Source organism: Thermobia domestica, unplaced genomic scaffold (assembly GCF_964235325.1).
Source record: "Thermobia domestica unplaced genomic scaffold, izTheDome1.hap1.1 HAP1_SCAFFOLD_430, whole genome shotgun sequence".
Taxonomy (NCBI): Eukaryota; Metazoa; Arthropoda; class Insecta; order Zygentoma; family Lepismatidae; genus Thermobia; species Thermobia domestica.
The window spans coordinates 68,987-80,901 of NW_027656140.1; the positions used below are offsets into that span (position 1 = coordinate 68,987).

Here is an 11,915-nt window from a genome sequence, read left to right on the forward strand (position 1 = left end):
ATGTTTACCTAATACAAGCGGAACGTTTATTGTCATTGAAAATTTGGAACACAACCTTGAAACCATGTGGAATTTATTGATTCTTAGAATGCTATTTACCTCTAGTTGAAATACAGCTTGTTGAAATATTTTCTTTGATGCTTATGCCTATTTTGTTGTACATAATCCCTATGTTATTAGTGAGAAGTAAAATAAAGCAATACAAATATTTTTTGGAAAGGACGGTGGTGCACTATTTGTGTGGACATTATCTGATTAATACCCACAAGTGTTGTAATAAAAACATGCTTTGATCCCTTGCGTTATTTTTCTGAACCACTATGTGGCTGTCTCCTATAAAGGTTATTATTCGGACTGTAGATACAGTGAGCGATATTATCTGAAAGAACAACCTTACGATGTTTATGATTTTTACCTTGATCCTTTATGGTGTTTACGATTTACTTATGTGAATGGATTTATGTCTGCAAGACGCCTCTAACTATGTACTAATACACGAATTGAAAGGAACGACCTCTAAACGGATGAAATTTAATTTAAGGGAAGAAAAAAAAGCTACTACGTTAATTGGTGTCGTTATTTACTGGGTTATTGCTAAGTAACCACCAAAAGGTCCCCAAAATTTTCTCTTTTATGTGTACCCTCATTCAATATTTTGAATAACATGTCGGGTAGAAAAGAAATAAAGTAAACTGACTAGATTCAAGCAATTGTGTGATGTGTTTGTGCAATCCAAGAAAACAGGACAGGGCAGGAGACTGAACCCTCATTTATTATAGCTGATGAAACATGAGGAAATCGAATTTTATCCATCCTTTATTTTTTTCTTTTAAATGATTATGGTGCAGGCGTCTGAAAGACATTCGTAACTGGTCATAGATGGGAGAAGTGGGAGGGAATGAACTATCACATTGAACGGATTTGGGGGTTTATAACAACACGACCGAGCATAGCCGTTTTATTATTCTTTAGTACTGCGTTTGGTTTAGAGAAGTTTTATCGTGAGGCTGTATTAAAATTTGTTGGAGTGGTAGTTCGGGTGTTTGATTTCAGCGGTTACCAGTATTGGCAACGAAGACTGTTTCAGCGCTTATGCAGAATTAAGGTAAGAAAACTTTAACTAATTTATACATAGGAAATATACAATTAAATATTGCAGATTGATTAATTCATGAAATTGATATTTCATTTTCAAACTTTGTTTTATTGAAAGAGATTTGTTTCATCATGTTGACTTTAGTTAATTTTGTGTTTAACATCCCTTTCAGCAGCGAGGCTTTTTTTTTTTTTTTTTTTTTTTTAACGAAACGGACAAACTTTGATGACTGTAAGCAATGGAAAGTTGAATTGAATATTGCTTCGTAGGAATAAAAATTAAATGCCAAAGACGCGTACGCTAAAAGCTTAGCATGAAAGAAGCTCTATTATTATTATTATTATTATTATTATTATTATTATTATTATTATTATTATTATTATTATTATTATTAGAGTTGAAGTTTTTTTGCACATCTTGAGTTTGATTTTAAACTTTGTTTTCCGTTTGGAGATTTTTGTATTTTATTATTATGCAGTACAGAATTAGAATCAAAGGTTGTAGGAAAACGATATTTGTTGAAGTGATTTTATTGGAGATGAGCACTGTGAGATGCGGATTTTACTTTTACGTTGACTACTTTAGCACATTGGTGTTTAAGGTTTTCTAACTATGAATTAATTTGAGATTATATATAAAGAAAATCCTTCGTTCAGCAAAGAGAATGACGTGTAAGAACATTAACTATGAGTTATTTGATTGTCTCCCATAGCCCTTTATCAACATTAGTTTTGTTTTCCTTATTTTGTAATATGATCATCAAATTGTGATGCCAGTTGTTATCAGACTTTTTTATTGCCGACTCCATTTACCGATAGTATTTTTATTATAGCTTTGTATAAAGTATTGACTTTATATGAAACGGAGCATTGTCAGTGTTACAGGAATTGCCCCGTGACAGAATAATTAAGTTTTAAGGGTTTTGAATTCTAAAATTTTGTGAGTAACGAAGGGGTTATTTTAATGGTAGCAGTAAAAATAAAGAGTGTCCAGTTAGGGACAAGTCATGAGATGAAATTGCGGTACTTTGTACATAATTTGCATTAACATCTAGAATGTTATGGATTGACTTTTAGCTGTGTTATGTATAATAAATGCCGTCGACGTTTTAGATTGAAGTTTACTAGTTTTAATTTTTTCTTAGATGCTTCACGCTGCATAATGAGAGGGGTCTACGCTTATTGACCGTACTGTTATTTATTATATTAGCCTTGTAATTGAAGATAGCGGAATTTGAATTTAGATCTTTTCTTGATTATGACTCCCCGAAAATGTACTCTTTTAATTTTACGGTTATTGAGTAAAATTACGTTTAAAGTCCTAGATAATGCATATAGTTCATTCAACACTGTAGCTATATGAGACACAGTTTAGCGGTGTTTGCCCATAGGTGGGTCTCCCGCAACTAAAACGTGTACGTTAATTGCTTAGCAAGGAACATGTTTTATTATTATTACTTTTAACAGATAGGCTGTATGAGACATGGACCTATATTTTATTATATTTATGAACCACAGGAAGTAAGATGGGGGGACCTCCACCGTGCTAAAGCCTTATATGTTACCCCAAGGAAGCTTAATACTTTATAGATGATATCTCTTTTGGATACATGTAAAATTAAATTTTATGGGGAGGAGCTTAAATGAAAGTAGAAATTGCGTAGAGCGAAATAGTAGTTTTAATTTATTGGATGTCAGAAAATTTAGTGTGAAACAAAGCGAATAGATTCATGACTTTTCAAAATAGCGTAATACAGGTAGCATTGACACTTAAGGAAATTGGATAGAGTGTATGAACTAAGGTAATTAGTTTTCTTAAATGGGGAACCTCCAGTGTCGGAGACATAAGTTTTAAAGTTATGGCTATTTGAGACATGACCCTCCAACGGTATGATTATATGAGGCACTTAATATATATACACCCGTATATTATTGAATTAGTAGCGCTGCTTTGTTTGGATTGAGATCCTGATGGCTGTTAGTAATTTTAAAAATGGACGGCACACGTGAATTTTAAAGTTTGGAGATTGGTAGAACAAATTTAAAGAATCCCCTTAACTTTGTTTACTGCACCATATTGTTTTAACATTTTCCCCGGGAAAACTCACAGTTATAGGGATCTGGGGAATAATTTCGACTTTTGCAATTATAGTTGCTAACTTATGAGGGAGACGGTGGTGGTTTTGCTCCTTTAAAATAGATAGAACCCCTAAAAAAATCTATGGACATTGTTATGATGCCATAGTTTGCTTTCGAAGTAAGCACTCTACCACTGATTCCCGACAATTAAAGAAATATAGAAAATATTTTGATATGAAGACAAATTGATCAATACTGAGGCTATATAAAGGAGGAGTTGTACTGATTTGCTATTTAGACTAATCACATTGTATTTTAGTTTGTAGGTTACATTTTTATTAAAAAGTAGTGATGATTACAGGGACCGTAGACACAATTTTAGATACAACGAATTATAGTACATATATTTTAGATAGTAAGCTTTTGTATTTTTAGTTTTAATTTTGTTTGTTAGCGTACTATTTGACTTTATTGAATTCAGCTTGAAATTAGTATTCCCTGAAACTTAATTTTATTTCAGACTTATCAAATTAGCTATTAGTTCCGTATTTGTGTAAAATAAGTTGAACAGTATACATAAATTGTGTTTTGCATCCTTGTTTACAGTAATATTTGAATATTAGCGTACCCGATTTGTTTTATATCTATTTCCGTTTGATAATACAAATGAGAAATTGTTTAGATGGACAAAAATTAAATGAAATTTCTTAATTAACAAATAGAGTCTTTAGCTTCCTTAAAATATTTGACGCCAGCAAGAAAATGTTATAGCACTCCTCAATACTTGTAAGGTTGATTAGTGGGATGTTCAGGACAATACTCAGAAATACATATAGAATTGGAATTAAGATTTTAGATTTTCTAGCCCACTTTGGATAATGACTTATTTGAGGACATGCCGAGACTTGTATATTTTGACATTTAAAATGCTTAACGTACAGGAGGTTTAACTATACAGGGAAGAAATACATATAGTTTAGGGAACGATATCGAATATATTTAATAGAAAAGTGCCTGAAATGTTATGTAGACTAGATAAGCACGTATGTAAGCCTGGGTTGCATACAACTAGGGATAACAGATTGAGTCTGATACTACCGTATCACAACTTATTCTTTGAAATTTACTATTATAATGAGATGACATATTTTAGTTTAGCGTCCCGCAATTATGACTTTCGTAGAATACTCACCAATCTTCTTTCAAATGTAAGCCAAAGGGGAGGGGTCCCACCACAATTTATATAAGATTTAAACTGTTATGAAAACACTTGACCGGACATGAACGCTTTAGCACCCCTAAGATTGGGACAGAGGGAATTTTGTATACTTGATAAAGAATCAGTATCTTTCAGCTTACGGTGATCATGAGAAATGAATCTTTTATATTGACTTGCTTTACAAAGAAAGCTGATGAAAAAAGTATATAGAAAGTGGAAGGAAGCTCCGGGAAAGCCACGATTACGCTGTTTGTTTACCACAATTTATACAAAACACTTGCTTTTGTCATGAGAACGCTACAGGGAGCCAAGAATTCCTAGCACCGGCCCCACAATTTTACTATTGAGTATGTTATGCATTCGAGTTAAATGGACGCAATTTTAACTATAAGTAGGATACGCATTTAGTTAGAAGATTTCAATATAAGCATTGACGGAAGAACTGCACGCTGTTAATATTTGTGAAAGTATAGGGAGTAGTCAATATGAATAATAGAAGCAGAAACACTTGTTTCAGTTCAATGTGAATACTATTGTTCAAGACACTAACACATGTAAAACTAAGAAAAAACTGTTTAATTTAGTTTCAACTTACATTTGCAGATTCTATTGAGAACAGTATTAGGGCCAAGTTATTGATATTGTCAGAAAATATAGCTGATACATTGTAAAGACTCATTTTCAAGCTTACCAATAATAATTATTAAATTTAGGCATGCCTTTTTTCTTATAAATAGTCACTAATTTAGTTCAATGTAGAATGCTTACCCTGGAACCCTACATTAGATAAATGCTTACTCAATGAGAGTCTACGTATATGGAAACTTATTGTATATGTAACAGAAAGTATCTAATTAAAAGTAAATCTGTATTAGCTGAGGCCGTTACATATGTATTTACCTTGTGTTCTTAAGTAACTAAGTTCTGAATTACAGATACTTTATATATGTAAAACACATGATCGTTGAAGCTACATGAACTCCTATTATTACTACTACTACTATTGCTACTCCGCTACTACTATTACTACCACTATTACTACTGCTATTAGTACTACAGCTACCGCTACTACTACTACCGACTAGTAGTATTACCACTGTCACCATCACTATTGCTACTAGTACTCTATCAGTACTACCACTGCTACTACTACTACTACCACCTCTACTACTACTATTACAGACTACTAGTATTACCACTGTCACCGCCACTACTGCTATTAGTATTCTATTAGTACTACCTCTGCTACTACTACTACTACTACTACTAATACTACTGCTAGTACCACCACTACAACAACAACTAATACTACTACTACCGACTATTAGCATTATTACTGTCACCATTACTATTGCTACTAGTACTCTATCAGTACTACCTCTGCTACTACTACTACTACTACTACTACTAATACTACTGTTAGTACCACCACTACAACAACAACTAATACTACTACTACTACTACTACCGACTATTAGCATTATTACTGTCACCATTACTATTGCTACTAGTACTCTATCAGTACTACCTCTGCTACTACTACTACTACTACTACTACTAATACTACTGCTAGTACCACCACTACAACAACAACTAATACTACTACTACCGACTATTAGCATTATTACTGTCACCATTACTATTGCTACTAGTACTCTATCAGTACTACCTCTGCTACTACTACTACTACTACTACTACTACTAATACTACTGCTAGTACCACCACTACAACAACAACTAATACTACTACTACTATTGGTTGCATGTGAACTATCGAGTATCTGGTACTGCTTGTTGCTTTGCTGTTATTTCTTTTCTTCCACTTGTAATCTAACCTTATTTCTTCTACTACTATGTAAACTTTTGCATGTATGCCTCTCTCTGAACTTCTCTCTCTCTCCCTATCTCCCTATCTGCACCTTTCACTCCATCTCTGGACCTCTCTCTCCCTCCCTCTCTGGACCTCCCTCTATACTTCTCTCTCTGAACTTCTCTCCCTCCCTCTCTGGACCTCCCTCTATACTTCTCTCTCTGAACTTCTCTCTCTCTCCTTATCTCCCTATCTGCACCTTTCTCTCCATCTCTGGACCTCTCTTTCTCTCTCTCTCTATGTCTACCTTTGCATGTATGCCTCTCTCTCTCTCTATGTCTACCTTTGCATGTATGCCTCTCTCTCTCTCTCTCTCTCTCTCTCTCTCTCTCTCTCTCTCTCTCTCTCTCTCTCTATGTCTACCTTTGCATGTATGCCCTTTTTCTAACCAAAATTTCTTTTCTTTGTGTTTCTTCTTAACTATTTTTACCTATTTGCTCTATGCTATTAGATTTCTATTTCACCTATTGTTCTATCTGCACCCATTTATTTATTTCTATTTCACTCCTTTATTGATCGGCTTCTAAATTGTCTCTTTCTTTCGTTGGTTTATTTCTATTGAATATTTCTCTTTTTTCTCTTGCATGTCTGTCTCTTTCTATAGTATAAAATGATGAAGTAGGTAAAAACTAAGTAAAGTCCTTTAACAAACCATCTCTTACAGATTAGTATCTTCTCTTGCTTGGGTCTGACGACTTTCTATGTAACCTGTCCTAACCCAAGCTATTCCAATTACCCTAATTTTGATGGCCTTCCAATTAAATTTTACATAAATTACGTCCTGATCCGCTCTTTCTTTGGTGTCTTTCCAACTATGCTTTAGCTAACATATTCTTGCTTCTCTTTGATTAACCCACCCACCTTTACTTGTTAGGTAATATATATCTGTCCTTCATTGTCTCCATGGTATGAATCGCTAAATATTTTCTTTCTGTTTGTCGTCCTACATGATTTCCTCTTTTACTTTGCCGCCACTTCTATTCCTGCTATTATTGTACTTCCTAATGTGAACTAAATTTAATTTATTGTATTTGCCTCAGTCGTCAACCGCCAATGACCTACAATACTTATTAAACGCCAATACGGTCATGATTTGAATAATTTGTTTTGAATTAATTTAAACTTTTAAGATCTTGTCCGCTTGAAATGTTTCCTAAACTAAATGACTTGAGCTCATGTCCTGCTTTTACTCGCTAACTAATAAGTTTGTTAGTTCTTAATTAATGCTAGACCAGTGTGGTGCTTTTAACTATTGCATACACTAGTTTATGTTTCTATCCTGAACTAAGCTTAAGCTATTTGAAAGTTTTTTTCTGCCCCCTTGTTTGCTATTATATGTCTGTTACCAATTCTATTATTATTAGATGTCTCTTAGAATTTCTAATTGTGCGCCCTCTTTGTAGATGTCTTTTAACACTGGTGTATGTGTTCTTTATTGTGCTGGCATTATATATTTCTTAACATGGTTGGTTGCTATTCTATTCTGTTTACTATATTCCTTACATGGTTTTGTAACGTATTATGGCTACTGCTATTTCTTAAGATGTTTGCCCGCTACTGCAATCTATTAGTATCCGGTGTACGTGGATTCTTATCCTTTTTGTCTGTATATCCTATGCCTTTCATGTTTCTGTATGTGCTTGTAACTTATTTGATATTGGTCTGTATATCCTATGCCTTTTATGTTTCTGTATGTGCTATTGTTTCTTTTTAGGCTCTTATAACCCGTTTCTTATGTTTGTCATCTGTCTTTATGTATGCTATTGTTTCTTTCTATGCTCTTATAATCCGTTTCTTATGTTTTGTCATCTGTCTTTATGTATGCTATTGTTTCTTTCTATGCTCTTAAAATCCGTTTCTTATGTTTGTCATCTGTCTTTATGTATGCTATTGTTTCTTTCTATGCTCTTATAATCCGTTTCTTATGTTTGTCATCTGTCTTTATGTATGCTATTGTTTCTTTCTATGCTCTTATAGTCCGTTTCTTATGTTTTGTCATATGTCTTTATGTATGTTATTGTTTCTTTCTATGCTCTTATAATCCGTTTCTTATGTTTTGTCATATGTCTTTATGTATGCTATTGTTTCTTTCTATGCTCTTATAATCCGTTTCTTATGTTTTGTCATATGTCTTTATGTATGTTATTGTTTCTTTCTATGCTCTTATAACCTGCTTCTTATGTTTTGTCATTTGTCTTTATGAATGCTTTTGTTTCTATGAATAATTGAAGTTTTTTATGTATGTATGACTGCTTCTGACTTCTCTCTTAATATTGTTTTGAACTTTAGCCATGTTTTCTAAACTTCTATGAATGTTTCCTTTAGGTCTCACACTCGTAGAGTGTGAATTTACAAAATTTCATTGCCATCTAGTGTGCTTACTCACATATACTTTATTCATCTTTTGACTGCCCAACTGTTTTCAACCTTATTATCCCACTACTCCTATTTGAAAGTATCACAGATATATATTATGAAATAAACAACTTCATTCTAACCTTTACTTATATAGAACCAAATATAACTACAGTCGCTTCCGAAATATATCTTTAGATAACTGCATGTCATAAATTAGCTAATATAATCTTAGTGCCTTTATATATATACGCATTAAACATTATCTATATTTCAACAATATACATATGACAACATATTGTATACTAGTATATAAGATATCAAATATATATAGTACAAAATATCATTCTAACACATGTTATGTTATATTTTAGGTTACCCTTTGCAAACTGTCATAAGTGACCATCAGAAGTCTTAGAGGAACAGGATATTTTTCTGTTACCAAAGGTATTTTTTTTATTCCTTTGTACTTAAATAGAGCAACTATGTTGCTGCAAGAGTATTATTAAATATAATACGAAATAGTAAAATAAGAAATTTTTGTAAGTTTAGCTGCTCTTAGGAGTATGCTCTGGCATACGAACCAATAAAAATAAGAAGCGATCAAATTAAAGTTAACATTGAGTTTGCACACCAAACGAACAAATAAAATAATCACAGCGTAGCTGTTCTAGCGAGTATGCTTTGGCATACGATCTAATAAATAATTAAAAACGAGTTTGTGTAGCAGATGAGAGAATAAATAATTAGTATTTTTTGGAACATCTTTAGTGTGCTCACACAAAAAGCTCGACTAATTTATTAGGAAAAAATAAGAAACAATTCATAAAAACTATTAGGAAAATAAATTACAAGTGTTACTTAGTAATGTTTCTTTTGTTTCAGGGCAACTAATTGGAGATAACCTTCAATGCAAGCAGCTACTAAGTAGAAGTTGCAACGGAATTTAGAATTCCAAAGTATCAAAGTTCACAGAAGTAAAGTAAGTATCATTGACAACTTACATAATAGTTTGTGCTTAAGAATTTTTTTCACATGCATTATTTTTTTTTGTAACGAAGTTTGTAGCATGTAGATTACTTTTTGAAAGAATTATTTTGCATCAGTTATTTCTTTTAAAGCATGCATTATTTTGTAACATTTTGTAGCATGCAGATTACTTTATGAAAGAATTATTTTTCCATCAGTTATTTCTTTGAAAGCGTGCATTATTTTGTAACAGTATGTAGCATGCAGATTACTTTGAAAGAATTATTTTGCATCACTTATTTCTTTGAGAGCGTGCATTATTTTGTAAGTTTTTAGCATGCAGATTACTTTGAAAGAATTATTTTCCATCAGTTATTTCTTTGAGAACCAGCATTTGTTTGCGCAACATAAACTCTGTAACATGTTTCCATTTGCAACATACAGTTTTTTTTGTCATGCAATTTGTTTCGTGCATGTATTTTTCTTCCATAAATCTTTCTTTGAATTTATTTTTTGTTCACAATATACATGTAAGTTTATTCAGCATGCAGTTTTTGTTAACACCGCTTAAAATTTTTTGTAGGATGCACCATAATTAAATGCTTGCAGATTAATTTCTACAGTTTAGTAATACACATTTTCAAATTTTTATACTGAAATATAATTTCATAAAAAGTAATATTGTCTTTTCTTTATTATTACAGCATTCAAGTGTTTCATCATCAACTGTGAATTTACCACACTCATATTTTATTCGTCATCTAAGAACATTTAGATAAGGATTTCCTGTCTTCCAGCGGCGGTAAGTGTTCATACACATTTTTTTTTGTCAAACTGTAAACTTCTTAATAAACAGAAATAAAAATAGTTGTTACTTACATAGATGAATTAATAAAACAACAAGATTTTATTCTAATAAAAACAAATATAAAGAATATATAAGATGATTAATTACACAAAAATAACAATTATGAAGAATTGAATTTTACAATTAACAGAATTTCATGAACGTGTGCAGAAAAATTTTTTCAAAACATTTTTTTTATTTTTTCAAAGATACACTTTTAATTTCGCAAATTTGATTTTTTAACTTTCCATTCTACATTTTGTGTTTTTGAAATTGCATTTTTTAATTTTCTTAAGTTGCACATTTGTTTTACAAATTACATTTTTATTTTATCAACTAACATTTTTTAGTTTACATTTCTGCATTTTTAATTTTAAAAATTTTCGTTTGACAAGTTGCATTTTTTAAATTTTGAAAATTACATCTTCGTTTTTTAAACTTGTATTTTTTAATTTTGTATAATGTAAATACATTCTTTATACTATAACAATTTCAAAGTATCGCTACAAGTAAATTAGAAATATGAAAAGTTTTACTAATACATGACATTCTTAATTTTATCAGTTAGAAGATACAAATATCATTAACAGTTACTTAATGAAAACTAACATTACAAGTGAATAATATTTTTAGTAATAAATAAATCATGCGTTACAAAATACATTAAAACAGAATTTAAAAATTGTATTATAAAAAACTATATTATCACAAAAATATTTAATGTGTTTTACTTTGTTTACTTATACCTTTTATGCTAGTTTTACAATTTAAATTGGTACGCTTCCTATGAACTGAAATTCTGAACAATCTATGATTCTAATTATTTTATTCGTTCACATGTATAACATGTTCGAATAATATGTGAGTGTACTAAAATAAACCCTGACCAACTTTGTTGGGATCCAATAAATATTTCGTTTGCTACACAATCCTTGGTTATTTGTTTTTCGTACTATTTATTTTTATTGGATTATCTGTTTTGCAAATTCAAAACACTTAATGTGAACGTTTTAAAATAGTTGTTAAATGTTTCGAAACTTGTTAAAAGTTGTGAACTGCTACATAATTTGTTTAAAGTAACTGTGCTTTTTTCCTAACCTTTCTTCTTTTTCTTATTTGGTTTCAAGTTCGTTTATTCTCTGCTATTTTTTCTATACTATTGCTATTCTATTAATTTCTTTGTTGTTGGTTGGCCTTTAACTTCGATTTGTAACAATTAACTATCTAAATGCTATCTTTTGCTATTCTTTGTTGAATAAAACTGCATTAACTATTTCTATGCTATCGTTTGTTTAATAAGTGGCTTAATTAAATATACCTTTTCCTAACCTAACTTTACTAGATTTCTTTATTTCGATTAATTATGTATATTTCTTAATCTCTGCTATATTGTTTGTCTGATAAAGTTCTGATGCTTTGAGTCATAAGCTGTTCTAAACCTTTTTCTAACCTTTTATTTTTTTCTTATTCGATTTTTTGCT

General features: G+C 31.2%; 1 long non-coding RNA gene across 1 annotated transcript; it reads left to right on the top strand.

The window, feature by feature from the left end:
- The first annotated feature begins 978 nt into the window (after positions 1-978).
- On the top strand, positions 979-10,527 carry LOC145676856 (uncharacterized). Its single transcript, XR_014129491.1, has 4 exons — positions 979-1,105; positions 8,993-9,065; positions 9,504-9,600; positions 10,292-10,527. It is a non-coding gene; the product is annotated as an uncharacterized LOC145676856 (long non-coding RNA).
- Positions 10,528-11,915: the final 1,388 nt, after the last annotated feature.